General features: G+C 37.1%; 1 protein-coding gene and 1 long non-coding RNA gene across 14 annotated transcripts in view; one reads left to right on the forward strand and one right to left on the reverse strand.

The window, feature by feature from the left end:
* LOC109425852 (plasma membrane calcium-transporting ATPase 1) overlaps positions 1 to 20,795 on the forward strand; it is a 300,257-nt gene that overhangs the window by 252,858 nt on the left and 26,604 nt on the right. The gene's annotated exons all lie outside the window — the stretch shown is intronic.
* On the reverse strand, positions 1,013 to 19,259 carry LOC134289922 (uncharacterized). Its single transcript, XR_009998758.1, has 2 exons — positions 4,247 to 19,259; positions 1,013 to 3,815 (listed from the first exon to the last, which is right to left on the reverse strand). It is a non-coding gene; the product is annotated as an uncharacterized LOC134289922 (long non-coding RNA).

The following is a 20,795-nucleotide window of genomic DNA, read 5'->3' on the forward strand; positions in this document are numbered from 1 at the left end:
ATTCTAAAAAAAGGTAGAATTATCCGATAGCCAACTTTGAGCTGTTATATCTCTGGATTCAATGAACCAAATGCAATGAAATTTTGACTATTTATGACTTATATAATGAGCTTTGAAAAACTTTTGACTTAACTTAAAATTCTTAACACGGAAGAAAATTATAACGATTAGATTATTTTTCTAATAAAACACCAAATTTCCCTAAATTTCAACATCGTTTCAAAATTCAAGATGCTAATTACAGTTCATTTAAATTCCCTCTGATTGTCTTGAATACAGATATGTTTTGAAAGAAAGTAACAACATGGGCGGCAATTCATTGGAAAAGTAATGGGATGCATATTAAAAATAGACCAATTTACTAAAACATCATAAAATTAATGAAATCGCCATAACTTTTTCTCTTGTTAATAATTTAAAGTTGAGTCAAACGTTTTTCAGAGCTCATTATATAAGTCATAAATGGTCAAAATTTCGTGTCATTCGGTTCATTGAATTCGGAGATATAACAGCTCAAAGTTGGCTATCGGATAATTCTACCTTTTTTCTAAAATGCTTATAACTTCGTGCAGAATAGCCCGATCTTTTCCAAAATTTGTTCACTGATACACAGCTAGTTGATCAACTTACAGTGGAAATTTGAGAACATTTGATGCACTTTTCGAAAAGTTACAGCTAAATGGACATTTCTTGAAAAGTGAAAATTTTGCTTGTCCCGATCATTTTGTCTATCCCCTGTACCTGCTAGTGATTATGCGTCTCCATATTGTTAAGCTAGGATCAGTGCTGAAAATTTCATTTCGTCATATCTAAATTCAACCACCTACAGCTCATTTTAGAAACTGAACCTGAGAATATGATGTATGAAGAACTTGTGCGGCTAGACCACTTCTGCAAGAAAGTCACGGAAAAACTACTACTTTTCGAATTTTTAAGGTAAATGTCACGGACTACCTTCGAAAAATGCCAAATGATATTCACCGTGAATATCATTGGCATTTTTCGAAGGAAGTCCGTGACATTTACCTTAAATATTCGAAAAGTAGTAGTTTTTCCGTGACTTTCTTGCAGAAGTGGTCTAGCCGCACAAGTTCTTCATACATCATATTACCAGGTTCAGTTTCTAAAATGAGCTGTAGGTGGTTGAATTTAGATATGACGAAATGAAATTTTCAGCACTGGCTAGGATTCAAGAAACCACAAACTATTTAAAACCTCAGTTATGCTTTGTTTTCACTGTTATCCAGATGGTAAGTAAGGTACATACAATGATATATTTGCATTAGTATTATCTGAATTCAGAACGAAAAATGCTTTTCAATTTTTGAAAATTGTTGATGATTTGTTTCCATATGATAGCACACATAATATAGATGACTCTTTTTACGTGTTTCAAGCGATCCTTATTATCTTTATTAGATGCCACCTACTTCTATATCAAGGTCGTCATACATTCAATGGCACTGGTACGGTATGCGGTCCGAAGTATGCATCAGCCATTTCTATTCTAATATGTTTTTAAACTCAGTCAATTTCATACCAATATGTGATTCACTGTGTATACAAAATAAGGCCAATCGGTATTAAGTTGGCTTATAGCGGAAAGTGTCCAACATGGAACCCTTGCTCTGATAGTACAAAAGAAACTCGTTTGTTCACTATTTAAAGAATTCTTAAACTTTCTAGTAAAGACATGTGGAAAAATAAGCGTATTATCTCTTGAAAATCAGCTGAATGATAACCATGGGCTTCCAGTTGGTGTTAACTGGACATGAACGTTTAGTAGGTGGCCTGACTTTGTTACTTATTTTCAACACGATGTTAAAAATAAGTCACAGTGTCTTATGTTCAACTAAAACTTGCGCTGCCGTGACTTTGTTACAAAAATAAAAGAAAATAATATTTACAAAGTATTAACACTGCACGATACACATAGAACCTTACAAATGCACAAATAAGAGACATCACAAGTTGACGCAACACAACACATAACATAAATGTGCCCTGTTATCCAGATGGATAACTCCTTCCGATCACAGGATGACGAGGTTTCATTTATTGGTTTAGGTCCATCAGTCATCCTGGTATTTTAGTTGGCAGTATGCCTTTTAGTTCACAGCATTTGTTGCTGTGTTCATAGCTTGGTTTTGTCTAGGAAAACTAATCCTAATCGGGCATCCCGTTTCGGGGTTCGATACTTACGCTCAACAACTTGAGGTCAGTGGCAGGGAAAGGTTTACATGTCTAGTACTTGACCGCTGCCCGAAATGGCCTGAAAGTTGGCAATCGAAGTGGGTTGCATTTCATGGACCTCTATTTTTCCAGAACCCTATAAATGTGTATTAAAACTTGGTGAATATTTACAAGTTAAAATAAAACATATAACACAAAGAACGCACGAATATAGAATTTATAACACATTAAACAATTATTATGTCTTATAATTGTAACAAATATTTATACCCGTAACAACTTTTCTGTAACATGTATGATGCGTAAGCCACTGCATGGTATTGTATGTTATTACGACACCTGTTAGGAATGCAAAGTACCTTGTTCATTAAATATTGAACAGTGATTATGTTCCATAGGGCAATTACATTCTTCACAAATTTTCAGTCTGATTGATCACGTTTTAATTCGCCTGATGATCAATGTCGTGTAATTGATTGAAAGACATTCGCCATTCGGCTTAACCTGATAAAAACCGGTTCAGCCGGAAGAAAATCCGACACACTTAATTCCGCACAAATAAAAACGAAAATCAGCCGAAATATTCCTCCTTCTTATCACAACAATATCAAACGAATGGCACAATTCCATTCATCCACCGTCGCGTGCTAGTCGACTGACAAGCGAATCGAATTTGCAACAAAAAAAGTGACTTCTTTCCCTTATCATCATAATCTAGTCTGTGTCTGTCTGCTCTAATTGGGCGGCCGTTCCGAAGCCTTGTTTGGGTGAACCTCTTTGCGGTCGGTCCTTATCTCACACCTTTTGATTTGGTTTTCTACTTTCAGTTTTGAGTTTGTTCTTTTTCTTTTCTGTGGCATCTTTATTTTATCCCTATTTGTTTGTTTTGATTTCGTTCCGAGTAGTAGTGATTAACGTTTAGAATGATAGTGACGTTTGGTTTTGGTTCGAAGTTTTTTTAGTTTAGAAACAAGAGTCAAACAAGTAATATGAACCATTCTAGAGAATCGGTCATAGACCTCAGTTGAGTAATCTAAAAATTTCGCCTACTAGATGAGTTGGATTATTTTCTTAGCAAGTAACAGCAGTGCCTCACACGGGCGAGTTGATGCAGTATAGTTGCACACATTGAGTAATGATGTTCGTTTGCTGGTAATATAGTAATAGATTATCGTGTGTCACCTTAATACCTAGAAGTTTGTGCCATACCGAATTGACAAGAAAACAAAAAAAAACGCCATGGAAAACGTTGATGAATACCACCCTTGACTCACACCACCAGATTATATGAAAAAGTAGCTGTCATCATTCCTTCATCCGTCATTCTGACAGTGTAGTCGCTCTCATCAGCACCCTCTGCGGTATGATTAGAGCATACACCTCCATTACTTAGCAAGCGCTCTTTTGTTGTGTTAGTACTTGCTATCGATTTGTCTACTCCGCTGTTAATACTGGCTGTGTTTGCAATCCGACCTTGATTTAGGCCAATTCCGCTGTACTTTTATATCATGAAATCCTTGTGCGCTGTGTCTCTCCCCTAACCTTCCATTCGGAGTCCTTCACCCTCATTCATCATTCCATTCCAGTGTACTGTCATCGTAGTTTCCACATCGTTCCATTACCTGCAAAATTTAGTACATCATCGTCACTACATTGTGTCTATAATTAGAATGGGTGGGAAAAAATCCCTATCCTATGAAAAATAGATCAGGCAAACACCATCGTTTATAGTTCTCAGTAGCAGCAATTTTAGCTTTAAACGTGTGCAAAGTGTAGTAAATTATCGCAAGAAATAGCTGACTGAATTTTTATTATGCCTCTAACATTTATTCGTTTGGCAGATTGAAGCGGCAACCAGTACACCCTGTCACAACGGTAGAAACAATAGGCCACACAAACTGACAGACAAACGCTCAAGTAACCTTCCAGCACTAGTACGACATTTTCGGCAAATCGATAATTGCTCGTTATTTACCAAGCATTATCGCAAACCAATCAATCAGATTACCAGTTTTATGCAGAGTACAGGTTACTTGGGTTGTTAAACACTCACCGCCTACTGAGTTCACGTAGGACACTTCTAATCCGATCATAGCAACCCTTCACTGACAGACCCTCACAAGTACACACTAGCCAACTACGATTGTCTTACCCCCTTCATCCACAGTGTAGTGTTCAACGTTTGTTTGTTTGTGTTCTATGGTACCAGAATTTTAGGAAACGTCGAGAAGTTGTTTTCCTAGTTCTGTTCAATTAATCTGTCCTAGATATTGCACACGAAGTCTGTCCAGAAAAAAAAATGTTAGCAACCTCGATGTCCCGACACAACAACTAGACATATTTATTTTCTTATGCATACTAATTGGTACAATGACGTTAGCAATTACATGCTTGTTATGTTTTTTTTTCTCGGAACGAATGATGTTTGATATAAATTGTTGAAAAAGTCTTATGTTGATGTTTTGTTTAAATTTCAGTGTCATACCAACTTGTTGTCAAATTTTCGTACTCTTGATGCAAAAAAAGCCGATTCGCTTCACCGTGTAACATTCATTGCAGTAAACAATAGGCAATTGTACGAGATTTTCACAATTTTCCAAAACTAACTAGATCACCCCCCGAGTGAAAGCCCAATTTCAACAACTTTCAAGCTGTACATGGACGATCTGTTGTTGATTTTGTTTCAGCCTATTCACCCACTCTGGTATTGAACCTGTTTCATTAGTTTTCATTTTGTAATGCCCCTCCCTCTTCTCAGTGTGTTAGTGTGCGGCCACACGTTTTCAAATGAATGCTAGGTTATGTTTGCGCATTTTTTCCTTAATTCTAGGTTAAGTTGAGTTGTTTGATTAAACTATTAACTTTATTAGTATATAACATCACAACAATCGGATCAATTGAAACAGCTACAGCACGATCGAACTGTAAATTATCTGCCTCCCCTTCTCTAAATCGATCATCATATTAGATGTTTTACGTTCCCTGTTTTCCTCCCTTTCCGATAGCGAATACATAATAAACAATCGTCAATCTAAGATAAGAAGCCAATTGACATTATACAAAAAAAAAAAACCGAAACCATCAAATGTAAAACACTCAAAAAAAGTACCAATTCGGAACGAAGAAATTTGAAGTTTCCTGATATTGTGTCGTTCTGTAACACATTTATTGTTTTGCCTTGTGTTTTGCGACATTTAGTTGTTGTTCTTTTTTCTTCCCTACTAGCGTTGTTTGGTTTTCCCGTACGTTGTTTTTTTTTGTCTCTCTCGGTAGATCTTTTGCGTTTGCTGCATTGTTTACTTTTGATTTTCTCTCTATTTTTGTTCGCCTGTACTCTATACACGTTTTTCGTTGTTGATCGTTGTTAACCACCAGTAAAAACTAGTTATTAGAGAAAATAAACACACACTGATTTTTATTTTAATTTCTGGTTAGATTATTACTATGTTCAGGAAAAGTTTTTTTTTTTGTTTATTTGTATGATAATACATCTTTAATTGCGCCCACCACCAAACACCGCCGCCTCTAACTGCACTTCATCTGCCCTTGGTTGCGCTGCAGTAAACTGTTTTAAATAGATCATGAAGAGTTTTATATCACGACTACCTATCGCTGTGGAGTTTTGTTTCGCTAATTGTAAAATAAAAGTTTTGTAACGTTTACTTGATGAGTTTGTGCCAGCAATAATCCTAACTGTCAGAGAATGTTTATTTTGTATTGTATATAAGGTTTTTGAAAAAGCGAGCAATGTTGAGATGATAGTTATTCAGATAATCAATGAACCATTAGTAATGTAAGCATTTGTGGAGTTCGATCGAGAATGTACGTTCAAATTACAATAGCGTTTCACAAAGCATAACCTTTATCAAATGGTTGTAACAGAAATGAAGCTTTGTCAGTTTGCATCTTAAAAAAGAGGAAGCATATAAGAACTCTTCCTAAAAGAGTTCTAGAGTGCAACAAAATAACACTTTTGCAGAAAAATGTGGGTATAATCTAGGATGGTATAATCACCAGCCACTTGTCATCCGAATACTACCCCACAGTAAAAAAGCGAGCCAACATCTCTGACCCCCAATGTGCGTTGAACCCCATTTTGACAGCAAAAGGTTTGTAAACAGTAAACTTTTCTGGACCAACACTTGAAAAGCGCGTAATATTTTCCACAACAAAAAAGAAAATTTTCGAAAATACTAGGAGAATAATGAAAAAATCTAATTCTCTTAGCTGAAAGATGTCACAATAAATGAAAACGTGTTTAAATTAGGCCGCAATTGGGGATGCAAAAAACTTTTTTGTTAAAGAAAAAATATCACTCGTAAACTACGCCTAAATCAAATGTTTGACCTGAAACAGATGATGACTTCAAAAACATGGCCGCATCGCAGCTGGTTGATAATCACCTACCTAAGGGTATTGTTAAACAATAAAAATGAAACATAAGGGTACTCGTAAAAACCAAACCCATCAAAATAATCGCAGCAAGCTGTGTGCGCACGGTGTTTTGTTCCCAGTAATGTTTTAGATTTAGCTGGCGAAATTGTGGAATGTTTAGTGGTGCTACCCCATTCTTTATTACACCAACGAACCTAACCTCAAAATAACTGACAATTCTCAGGTCATTTTGACAGATGTAACATGAGCATGGATAGGACGGCAACAAGATCGATAAAGTAGAATATATTATTCGTCTTTTTTGTGCTTGTGTGTAGTCTGTCAAAATGACCTGAGAAGTGTCAAACATTTTCATGGCTAGCTTTGTTGGTGTAACGAAAAATTTGGATATTTAAGTTAGATGAAAAGTGGTTCTAATTAATACTTTTTGGAGAAGAAGTTTGACAGTTTGCTGTCAAATTTATCTAGCTCGAAGATTTTACTGTAGATTAAGTGCATGTTGGCGTAAAACAATTGTGTTTGGACCATCTTACCAGATGAATATAGCAAGAAGATAAGCGTGACCTAGAAAGGCGGCGTCTGCTACATCTTTGATGATTTGGTAAGCTCTATCCGAATTGTTTGGTTTAGTTTTAATCATATAACATTCAAGTTCTAATTATTCGACACTAACGAAATGATCAAGGGGTGGGGCCCATATAGCCGAGGCGGTAAACGCACGGGTATTCAGCATGACCATGCTGAGGGTGACGGGTTCGATTCCCGGTCGGTCCAGGATCTTTTCGTAAGGGAAATTTTCTTGACTTCCTTGGGCATAGTGTATCTTTGTGCCTGCCACACGATATATGCATGCAAAATGGTCATTGGCAGAGGAAGCTCTCAGTTAATAACTGTGGAAGTGCTTATAGAACACTAAGCTGAGAAGCAGGCTTTGTCCACATGAGGACGTTACGCCAAGAAGAGAGAAGAGAGAGAGAAATGATCAAGGGACACTTGCAAGGTAGTGCAAGTAAACTTATCTCACACATGTACAACAATTGGATAAGACAAGCAGAGTTTTCTCTCGTTATAATAATTTGAAGAATTTTTCAAGAGTCCTGGAATTCCTTCTAACGGATAGAACAAAAACGATATTAGCAATGCCTCCCAGAGTTCGACCAACAATATCTCCGAGGATCCCAAATTGATTTTTCTTAATGATTGTTATGCGTTTTCTTCGGAAATTTCTCCAAAGATTCCATTGGATATTTTTAAGAATTAGCATTCCTATGTTTTTGTTGGAAATTCACCTTTTTTTTAATAAATATTTTTTCTATGATTTTCTGCGTGGCCAATTCATAAAAAGGATTCCATAAAAAGTGATGTGATGATTTCAAAAATCTTCGAGGAACTTGTATTAAGGGTTTTCACAGCGAACTACCCATATATTCGAGACGATTGGTGGTTTTAGTGTTTTTGTGTGAAATTTTGAAGTAATTACTAAACGCTTTATTGGTGGAATAAAAAAAATCGTGGAAAATCTCATGTAAAGCTTACTACCTGTGCATTTTTCTGAAGAAATTTCTACAAGAATGTATAACCGAAGTAACATTTTGATGATCAATAAGTCTTGTAGATGTTTTGAGGACCGCCATAAAACCATATACCTTCAATTTTAGTTTTATGATGGTTCCAACAACCTCTTCTAGTATACTTGGCTGAAAAATGTTAGTTGGAAGACGTATTAGAAAAAAATGCTGGCTATCACGAAATATTTTAATATAAATTTCAATGGAAATCAGAATTGACGTACATAAGTGTACATTGTTTGCTCTCTTTTTCCATACTGTATTGCAAATAAAAAAAGAAATCTGGGAACTCTGGTACAGGTCGGACTTAAATATCCGGAGACAAACAAAAAATTCACCCCGGATCATCGAGCCGTTAGTTCAACTTCATTGGTGTTCCTTCCACGGATTCTTCTAGGGAAATTCGTAAACTCCTGCTGGGTATTGGACGTTTAGTTCACCACAATACCATCGCAGCAATTTTCGCGAGTGATCAATAAAAATGTTCGATTGTATCAAATCAATCCGGTGTTGTTGGAACTGAAGACACCAATTCTCACTTATGAAGACTGAGTGGTGCCTCTGCGAACGTCTTTTGAGGATTCCTCCATATTCCTAAATTCGTTTGCCTATGAATTCTCCGTTAACTTTTTTGGGGATTTATTCTGGAATTCGACTGAGAGATTTCTCTAGCAGCTTTTAGAGAATTCCCAAAAGGAACTCTTAAATCATTCTTTAAAAAAAACTGGAAAACTTCCAGAACTCCAGATTTTCTGGAAAACATCCTAAAATGAACTTCTGCAGATGTCATACAAGAAACTCCAGGAGGATTCCTAGAAATAACACCTAGAAGATTCCCAAAAGAAACTTCAAAAGGATTCTTACAAGGAGCTCCGGGAGGGCTCCCAGATGAAACTTATCAGTTTTTTTATAGGGAACTTCGGGAGCGATTTCAGACTTCTCCCAGAGGGATAGCAGCAAAAATTCCAGGGATGTTCCCAGAAGGAAGTCTTGGAAAATTCACAGTGGGCTTTCCTGGAAAATTATCTAGATGAACTCTTGAAGATACTCTTGAAGACTAGAAAATCCAGCTTTTGGGGAAATCCGTGAACAAATTTATGGATGACTTAAAAGCAACTTCTGTAGGAATCTCACAAAGTATTCCTGCTGGAATCTCAAAAGAAACTCTGAATTCCTGGAAAAATACCTGGGGCCAATCATACTTAAGATCTCACAGAATTCCAAGAGTAAGCCAAGTGGAGTCTACAGAAATTTCAGAATTAATCTTGGAAGGAGTTCCAGAAGGAAACTCTTCTAGGTGAAATCTAAATGTTTTTCTCTAAAATCTCTATCATAGGTGCCAACTTCTTCTTGTTCTTTTGGAGGAATAGCAAGAGATTACATGGAAAAATGCCATGAGATCTCCAAAACGTACCCAGGAGAAGTTCCTTAAGGAATCCGCGAACGAAGTCCTGTTGGAATCTTAGAATAAATTCCTGGTGAAACTTCTTATGTAAATCCCAAAGAATCGTCTTGAGAATCCCCGGATGAACTCTTTATGGAATTTCCGAAGGAACCTCTGAGAGGATTTTAAAAGAAACTTCTGTGAAAGTCACAGCAAAACATCTGAAGGAAAAATTTGTATGCAACGACTGGCATAGAGAGCCCATCAATCAATAACTGTGGAGCTGCTTAACGCTAAGTAAAACAGTAGTGACATTCCTGTGATTTCGTCTAAAATGTTTTCAAAATGTTTTATTAGATTTTCCGCCATAAATAGCATAATATAATTTTCAATACTTCATGAAGTTTCACCAGTAAGTGTAGAAAACGTGCCTCTAATACCTGAAGTGTAGAATTAGCATAAGGTATGATACACACGGTAATAAAAAGTTTACAAAGTGCTTCCCTTTGATGCTGTCGTAAAAACGACCCAGAGATAGCCCTACCAATTTCACTAGAAATTTATCGAAAATTTGTTCTATACATAGGTACATTAGGGTGGGTCAACGTTGTATGAGAAAGTTTAAAATTGATCAGATTCAATCAGATCAAAGTTTTTAAGATGCCCTTTGAGGTCCCAAATTAATGTGTAAAATTTGGGCATGATTGGTTTAGCCTACATTTTGCGCATCGCGATTGAAGTTTGTATGGAATTTTACATGAGAAATCATACTTTTTCGTATTTTTCTTGAAAGTTGCTCAAAAATGGCATATGCCATATAACCGCTAATGATAAAGTATAGTCCAGGATGTGTCGAAAAACTTTGTCGAAGACCGCAAAGCGATCCGATGCATGTGGAAAAAGATACACTCTTCTAAAATCGGATGACTTTGCGGTCTTCGGCAAGTTTTTCAGGACATCTGAGGCTGAATACTTTCAGAATAATTTTATTCTGTTATAAGGAAAATGCAAAAAAGTGAGTTTTCCCATATAAAATCCCATACAAATTTCAATCGTGATGCGCAAAGTGTAGGCATGACTGATCGCGCTCAAATTTTGTACAGTCGTTCAGGACCCAAAATGGAGTCAAAAAACCTTGATCTGAAAAAAACGGCCTCTATGACCCAGGCTAAGGTACATCCTTCCTTAAATTTCTAAAGGGACTCTGTAATAAATTCCGACCTAATCTCTATGGAAATTAATCAACGAGCACACGCGCATACAGCGTTGTTTGCCTGGTGACATTTCTTTTAGGATCGTTTTCAAACTAAAATTTCAAATCTGGATCTTTGTTTTGCATATATTACAGCACTGCCATAGTGTCGCGTCAAAGTGAGAGTGGGAGTGCGCGTACAAAGGATTTTCGTGGATTTGCTGTTGTTGATATTCTTCTTTGCAGCTTCGCACACGCGCACTCCCACTCTCACTCCTATAACGGCACCCTTAAACTGCCGTGCATCGCGACTCAGTCCAATCTGTAAAGAGTAGGCACAGACAAACAAACGTAACACTTGCGAAATTTCCATCGACCACGCATTTAACGATCATTTTAAATTTTCATAGTTGTGGCTTTCACAACCAGAGGCGCGCGCATCGTTTTTCTATGCGTTTGACGTTTCACACTAGCGCCTTCTGTTGACGATATTGCACAACACAGTGATTCGTGCAACTTTTCCACCAGGTGATTGTAGTGTGAACTGGGCGATGGATTTCCATGAAAATCGTTCAAGGTGTTACGTCTGTTTGTCTGTGGAGTAGGCATAGAGAAAATGAACTCTGAAGTTTTCAAACTTGATTTATATGTAAAACTTCAAAAAATCGGCATGAATTGAAAACTTCTGCGATCATTATGAAACTTTCACAAAATGATTCAAACATAAAACGTAACTGTGAAAAATATAAAACTGTTTATAACAGTGTTTGGTTTTGCACAGCAGGGTACACAAGTTCATAATGGGACTTTGCGATTACTTTTCATTATGAGACAATTTGACTTGGTGTTGTTTTTCAATTTTATTGAACAAATGGGAATGACTTGCGATTCACGGTAGTAAAATGAAAACATTTTTTCTTTCAAGCTACGTTGATTAACCTAGTTTCATTTTCGTCCACAACAACCTTAAAACTTTTTGGATTTTTTTTTGTTATTTTTACATTGAACAAAACTATATGTCAAAAAAGAGGGCTCCACATTTGTAAATCCGGCCCTGTCTAAAAGAGTAAACTTTATAGGGATTTCTGGATGTTTTGCTGGGGAAATTCGGTGGGTAATTTTTGACGAACTTTTTAAAGAATTGCATGTTACATATGTAGAAGCATTTATGGCAAAACCATGGGGAGCTTCTATCAGAGTTGAGAATGCTCACTTGCCAAAGTTATACTCATTTGCTACTATCTCAGAAGCATGCTATCAAAAAACGGGATATAGGACATTTAAACGACAATTACACCGTCTGTCTTCGATCTTGCGTCCTCTACAGACTGATCATTATTAACAATTGACAACGGACAACACATATTACACCCAGTGCACTGCAGTGGCCCAGTGGAGAATTTTCCGTTTGACGAAAAGTTGACGAGACTCCTAACGACTGGCGCCGGCAACCGCTCGGCCACGAAGCCCACTTTTACATCGCAGCTCAATCAAAAATTTTGCCGAATAAAGTAAGAGTCGCACACACATACCAGTCGTGAGAAAGACTTCTGAACTGAGATAGTAGCAAGTGAGTATTCCCAACACTGCCTTCTTGAAGTGATATAAATAGGATGTCCCTGAGATGTTGTTGGACTATTTTCTGTAAAATTTATTTCATATAGAATTCCAAAAATGATTTTTAAAGAGTTCTTAACAATATAAATGCTCTAATCAACTGCTTCAAGACATCGATAGGGTAGTTCGCCAATTGTTGAACACTACCCAAATGTTGAACAGTTTTTGAAAATGTTGTTATAAAATTAACTTAAATAATTTTCCATGAACGTAAACGTATGATATAGATGCGTATACATGAGTGTCATGATATTGCTCCAATAAAGTTACAAAATTATACATTTTTTACGTCAAAAATAACGATTGAAAATTTTGTACCGCTAATGACACGAAAACTGCACAATTCTTAAGATTAATTTTAAGAAATTGCTGTTACGAAATAAACTTTGCAGGCAAATTGACCACAAATATCAAAGTCACACCATAGTTACAAGAACTGGAAGGATGTCCTTAACAGTTTATCATTGTTTAAAATCACATTTTCATTGTAATTTCATTTGATAAAAATATTTTTCTTATCACACTATCATTATGCATCTATGATCCAATTGTTGAACACTGGCATAACCTACAATGTTAGCATGACTGCTAGATTTTTTTTCACTTTACCTTTTTTAGGAGCGATCCACGGGTTTTCAAAGTATTTCAGGGTCGTTCCAGGGGTGTTCTAAGGGGTTGAATGGGTCCCATGGGTTTCCATGAGTGTTTCAGGGGCTTTCAATGGCGTTCTTTTCTTCAGTCGTTTTCGCTTCTAGTCAAATCTTTTCAGTCATTTTTTTCATTTGATCATGTTTAAAACGATTTCAGTCCACTAGAGCTCTCTTCAAATGGGAAGCGATTTCTTGGGAACGTCCATAAATTACGTCACGCTTTGTGGGCGGAGGGGAGTTCAGCAAAGTGTGACGATCCATACAAAAATTTTCGAGGCCTCATTCAAAAAGTGTGACTTATGGCCATATGGGGAGGGTGTAGAAATGGACATTTTTTCGTGACGAAATTTATGGACGCTCCCTCATTTGAATGAATTGTCACCCAAATGACTAACTGGACACAACACACGAAAAACCCGGAAAAATTCCACCAGAGTGAAAAACTATCGGATGTCGGGTCAAATTTTATCAAATGTTGGATCACTGTTGGACCCACTTCGGATTACTGTTGGGTCAATGTTGGGTTTGGTGGCGAAAATAAAATCAGGTCAATGATAGGTTTATGTCGGGTTATACGTCATCAATTACGAACAAAGCTTGAACAGTTCAATAATTGGCGAGAATCTTCCAACATTAGGATGAGCTAGCTTATGGAAGCGTTCAACATTTGGGTAACCGACTTCTCATACAAATGTTCTATTTACTCTTAGAAAATGGAATTTAAGGGAATACAAATTAGGCTGACACAAATTTTGATTTTCTCTAATGTCACCCCCCCCTCGGAAAATTTTGGTCGGAATTCGACATTTTGAGGGGGGACACAAATAAATTATACAAAAATTTAAAAAATTTTAACTGAAATTAGAGTTGTCGAGAAAATTTCCTAACAAATCCGATGAGTTTTACAATTTTGCCTAATTGTTTGGGTAATTTTTCAACAAATACATTTATTATTTATTATCCACCCCCTTGACGAGTCAACGAGCAAAGTGACAAAAGATGAAAATGAGATTTGTTTCGGCCTTATATGGGAAGTATAAGAAAGGAGTGGATCTAGACGTTCACTGGATATTTTTCAACTAAAGTGGAATTATGCACGGAAAACAAACGAAAGCAAAAATGCCTGTACTAACCGTTCAACAATTGGCGAATTACCCTAATTGATTTGTACGGTGGCCACAAAAATCGGTAATTTTATCAATTTAATAAATGTAAAGCACTATAAAGGATTCAAAAAAGCATATTCTGAAGAATCCACTATAGCCCTTTCGAGACGGAGCGCAAAAAAGTGAAATTTCCATACAAATTGCTCAACTTTGGCTCTCCAGAACTTTAAGATTCCCCAAAAAAGCAACAATTATTTTTCCTCATTTGAAAGAACTACTCTTTATCTTTCGATTTCTAGCTTTGACTACCTAGATAAATCGGAAATTAAAAATATGTGACAGATAAAACTTTTTCATGTTTAACGGTTTTTGCCCGGTTTTTGTTTACCTTGTGGTGGCAAATTTCACAGACAATGTAAACAAAAGTTTGTTTACACACAAACAAGTATAAGTAATGGCTGAATTATTGAAACAGTTTACATCACATAAAACAAAGTATGAACAGAAGAAAAAAATATGCAAAACTGTTACCGCTCAACAGCACAATTGTGCTGGTTCGTCACGAAAGGGATATGCGAAGAGTGGACATAAAACTTGTAATTAATTTTACGCTGGAATAATATATTTAGCTAACACTGCTAAAAAGCCACAGAAGTAAACTTCGGTTTTTAATGTTTCCATAACTAGCGCCATACCCTAAGGTACACCGGGGCAAGTTGAAACAGCGGGTTAACTAGATATTTTCTAATGATGATAAACATTTTGATCGCCATAACACATAGTGTTTGATTCAAACAATCTTTTAGCAAAGGATAAATTTCCAAATTGTATTGGAATCTACTTCAAAATTTCGTGTTTCATCTTGCCCCACCCGTTTCAACTTGCCCCGGTGTACCTTATAGCAAATGAGTGAATTTTGTGAAAAAAAGTTTCTGCATAATTAGCTTCCGGGAATTTCATGTTATGCGGATGGGGTCAGATTATTTGTTACTCAATTTAGTTAGCGTTCATAAATCGAGCCTAACAGAAAGGGTACTTACATTAGCCGAAGTGAAATTCTCCCCGGAATAAAAAAAAGCAATACAATCCATTTCCATTTCCGGGTTTGCATTGCTCTTCGTTACCCCGCAAATTGCTTCCAATACCCCTCACGGTTTGCGTTGTGCTGTGTTCCCCATTCCTAATCTTGTCTTCTTGAGTTTTCTCGCAAGTTATGCACGAGGACAACATCATGTAAGAAAGGATGTCTCCACCACGAAGCGTGGCGGTCGTCTATGTGCTCTGTTCGTTTACATATGAACGCTTCCATCTTCATTGAGTTCTCCTATCAGACGTTGCCACCCATCTTAGGTCAACATTTGGATATGATGTCGGTTGCGATTCATTCGATTGGGCTGATTTTTAATTTGAATGGGAAACGAAGACGGCGATCGCTTACCCAAAATCAATTGAATTGCGTGGAATACCACTGGGAAACCACAATGGACCTTACGTTGGTGACAGCTTTTTATTGGGGACGTGATTGTATGTCTAACATCGCACAACTACAGCTGGGACCTATAACATACGGTGCAACCCACTTCAGTTTTTGAAACATAATTAGCATATAATATGCCAAAACAACATACAAAAAATCAGTTAATTTGGATGTAAGTCAGCCAAGCTATCGCAGTGGGCGTAAAGTGGGTGGTACCGTGTTGTAAGACTCCTGACTGTATATACATAATTATGGCGCGAATAGTAGGACTATCAAGTTGGCGCCGCCACTGCCGCCAACCTTCGCTCCAAGAAGCATAAATGGGAAGTCAAGTGTGACATACCACCACCGAGAGCTCGCTACCCGAGCAGGAGAAAATAGCTGAAGAATAACTAACTCAGGTATGGAAAATCGAATACCTACAATCTGAATGAGGTATTAAGTAGCCCTGCATAAGAGGTAAAATACCTAAAATAATAACTGGTGTGTATTCTGTGCATAACGCGTGAATAATGACATCAAGTATGGCAATACCTAAATAATAATCGGCGTTTTTTCCATACAAATCGTGATTTTTCCATAATTGAATAATACCTCAACACCAAACCAATAACTCATTGAGGTATTGTATCAATCAATACCTTCAAAATACCAAAATAAGTTATTTTCAATACCTGGATAACGGACCAATATCTTGTCTTGGTATGATACCTGACTTTGGTATTCGTTATTCATTCCTGCTCGGATAGCGAATATATGTATAGAACCAGAAGAAGGAGGAAACAAAAGATCGATTAAATGCCGCCGATATTGTCGTTTTCTTAGACGGGAAGAACGAGTGGTGGATGAGATGTAGCAGGCTATGGCTGTGACTCGATGGCCTTTGGCCTAGATTGCGATGATAGAGACATATGCTTATTTTCCTCGTTTTCTGTCGTGCAAGGTCCTGGCCCTTCGTCGCTTGATTATTGTGTCAATTCACAAGTGAAATTGTGACCATGAAGATGGGGAGAATAGATAGGTTGGGAGATTTTTCCTCTCAAGTTCAAAATGATGCCGGTAAGGTTACTAAAGTATTTACATCGTTATCCATCAAAATTGTTATTGAATAAAATGACAACTTCTTCATGATGTTTGTCGGATGTATTCTACGCCATACTTGAGTTCTTTCGACGGAAGTCCAAAGTTTACCCGTATGACTCATATGGAAAAACACACTTTCTAGTTCCACAAACTTCAGATAAAGTTCTTAGATAAGGTGCTCCTTGGAACTTGTTCGGAATATTCAAGTTCCTAAGAGATCAAGATCAGGAATCCTAAATTTCTTTATTGAAAAAGTTATCATCATAGATCTTATTGGAAATTTGCCTTTTATTTTATAGGAAATATTCTGGGAATCGTGTATCATTGTACTTGCCTTACAATATACAAGTTCTTGCAATGGCAGACAAAGGAAGTCCTTGAATTAGTAACTGTGGAAGAGCTCAAAGAACACTAAGTTGAAGGAAAGAAGGCCAAGTTCCAGTGAGAACGTAGAGCCACAAAGGAAAAGGAAGAACTGAGAAGTGAAGGCAGATTTTTTTGAAGTTTATCCTGAACAGAAAATCGTGAACAATAAACACTCTTATAGTAGGCCAGGGAGTTTAGAAGATCGAAAAAGCTTATAGGAAGAACACGCCGCGGTATAGGCATACCCCTATGAACGGAGTGCGAATTCCGAAAAAGCTACCGATCGATAGAACTTGTGATGAAAACAGAACAATACATAGGCAGTCGGGTGCCTGAAACTTTTGCCAGTCTTGGTAAGGTCACAGACAAACAGACGTAACACTTTTGAAATTTCCATCGACCACGCTTTTAACGATCATTTTAAATTTTCATAGTTATGGCTTTCGTTTTTCTATGCGTTTGACGTTTCACACTAGCGCCTTCTGTTGACGATATGGCACAACACAGTGATTCGTGCAACTTTTCCACCATGTGATGGTAGTGTGAGCTGGGCGATGGATTTCCATGAAAATCGTTCAAGGTGTTACGTCTGTTTGTCTGTGGTAAGGTGGTATGAACTACCAACCAAGCCGATCTGTTTAAAAGCACAGGTCGTAGGCAGAAGTTTCACGCATTCGATGTATTCGTTCAATACATGGCCTACTTTTATTTATTTGTTTTATTGATGTTTCTCGGTGAGCCAATGACAACTATTGGTTTAACATTGTGACGTTTCGGCTTACTGTTTTCCTTCAGCCATCCTCAGACAATTGTCTAAGGGGCACTTCAGGGGATCTCAGGGGCGTTTTAGGGAATCTCAAAGTGATTCCAGATAGTCTCGGGGGCGCTTCAAGAGGTTTCAGGGAGATTTCGAGGCATTTCAGAAAGTTTCAGAGCATTTTCTGCGGATTTCAGAGGCGTTACGCTGGTGTTTGGTTTTGGGGGGATTTCGACCCTGACCCCATTGAAGCGCCTATGAAATCAACGTTATCAATTTGAAATGCCCCTGAAACCCCTTGGAACGCCTTTAAAGGGGCTCCAGAAACCCCCTGAAACGAACCTGAAAACCCCTTGAAACACCCCTGGAATGTTATCCCAAATAACATTTTTATGACCAGTTAACCTTGTAGAGGTTTTGAGAAACATCATAAAACCTTATACCTTTTATTTTGGTTCAATGGTGATTCTAAGAATCACTTCTTGTCTACTTGACTGAAAAATGTTACTTGGGATCAAACGCTCAAAAAACCTCTAGGAACACCCTTAAAATGTTCGTGAGACCCCTGAAACTCTCTGATATGCCTCTGAAATGTTTTGATACACCTTGAAACGTCCCTGAAACCCCATTGATACTATTGAAACGCTCATGAAATCCCCGTTATCCCAATAAAACATCAACAAAGCCTGACGGAACACTCTTAATAAAAGATTCCTGAAATCCCCTGATACAATAGCCTCAAAACGCCCCTGAAGCCCATTGGACCCCTTTTTAGAGCTCTCTGGGAAGTTCCTGGAAACCCCTTTGACCCCCTATGTCGAATGGCCGGGAGCGAACCCGTTCTCGTGAACTAGATTCCCTCATTAAAGACCTAACTTAATCTATGTACAAAATTCCCTCTTTTTATGCTATTTTAAAGATATACAGTATGCACACCTCCAGCCAATGGCATAAAAAGAGGTTTCAGTGTAATGTTAAGACAATTTCAAAACTTGCCAATCAGAGGTTTTCAGAGCATGCACCGCGGTTCACTTGGTACACTACAAAGCCTTTACAAGTGCACCGCGACACTTCAAAAATGCTGTCTTTACTTTGGAAGATATGACCTGTTTGATGAAAATCTAATTGAATAATTGAAAACCTGTAAGGTTTAAGGCAAAAGAAGAATAAAAATAATAAAAATGAAAATGGATATATTACTGATTTCAAATTTTGTTCACCAGGAATACTGCTGAAAATGTGTTTATAATTTTCAAAGGGATCTTCCTCCGATATCCGAATGAATTGGAAAAAACAGGAATGAATTTACCAAGTTTTTTTTTCACTAATATGCCTAAGTTCTGAAAATGGAGCTTCCATTTTCTTGCAAGGAAATCGTCATATAGGGTAGTGGACGTATTTTGGCCCGGGGCATATGTTTTGGCCCACCCTGGGTTTTTCATAACATTTATCATATCTCCACAAAATCTTGGCAAATGATTATTGGAACCTCCAATATTCATTTGCCAAGATTTTGTAGAGAATATAAGATAAATGTAATAAAAATTTTAGGGTGGGCCAAAATACATGCCTCGGGCCAAAATACGTTCACTACCCTATCTCTCCAGAAATCCAGCAGTGGTCTTTGGAAATCTATTATTCAAGCAAGGATCAACGCAGAACTTTGCCGAAAATCTCGTTAGAAACTCGCAAAAAATATCACTATTTTGGCAGGAATTCAACTATGAATCTGCTCAGGGTCTCACCAAACATTACAAAGCATTTTCTACCAAAATTTTCGTATATTTTTCTTTTTTTTTTTTAACAATTTGACAGTTTTGACAAATTTTCCATTAAGAAAATGTGTCAATCGTGCTAAGCTCCGATAAGTGATGAAAAAAATGCGAGGCAGTTCATAAGCATATCAGTGTATCAACTATTAGTATATGCACCTGGGCGTTGTTTTGATTTAAAAAGACAGCATTTCTGACAAAATTTGAAATTTTTTAAAATCTTTGGAATTCTAAGAAAAACTCTTGGAGAAGACAATGACAAGACCATATGAAGAGTTCTTGCTGAGATCACGTAGTTCATGATGGACCTACTAACAAAACGCTTTTGAAAGGAAGCTCTCTTAAACTGTTCTACAGGGAAAATGATAGTTGCTCGGAATTTTCGTTTTAATGATAAGACGAAGAGCAAACGATACACTCGCAGCTATGGAAGTGAGTGAAAACATATTTTTGCTCACCTTTTCGTACTGGAGATTTAACAATCCAGACTTTCGTTGAAAATAGACGCGAGCCACAATCGAATGTTCATGAGAATGAGTGAAAATTCGAAACAAAAGAACATTGGTCAAATTTTAATAAATAAAAGAAATTGTTCATTAAACTCGCCATAAAAACAGAAATGTAGGAAAATGTCTGCCTTTTTTCATTGAGTTAATCTTAAATAATGTGAGTTTTTTTTTTTGTGAATAAATTTTTAAGAGTCACGACTGCAAATATACCAACAAACATTATTGCTGTATAACAGTTGAATAAGCCGCACTGAAGCTTGATTTTACAAATTTTGGCTGAATAAGCTGTTATTCAGATATCAACAGCCCCTTCGCAGAAAAAATGGCATTATTATTACGAAATCTGTGGAGAAATTCAACGCTGGGTTCTTGGAAAAGTTACTCTCTAAAATAAAAGCTCTCATTTTTGAGTAACGCCCATGCCGCACAAGGACTGTGTTGGAAACACACATTTTTTTAAATTGCTCGTACGCTCACATTTTTGCAAAATATCAATATTTTTCGGTATTTGAAGGTGGTTTATAAACCCAGTGAAGTTGCCATGTCGAAATTATTGCAAAATACATCCTCATGTGAGCGTACGAGCAATTTTAAAAAAATGTGTGTTTCCAACACAGTCATGTGCGGCATGGATGTTTACTAAAAATGTGCAGGCCGAACACATTTTTGAGCGTAGCCGTTTTTGCGTGTACTGGTGCACCCTAGAGAAATTTCTGAAACAATTCC

The sequence above is a fragment of the Aedes albopictus genome, chromosome 3 (assembly GCF_035046485.1).
Source record: "Aedes albopictus strain Foshan chromosome 3, AalbF5, whole genome shotgun sequence".
Lineage (NCBI taxonomy): Eukaryota > Metazoa > Arthropoda > Insecta > Diptera > Culicidae > Aedes > Aedes albopictus.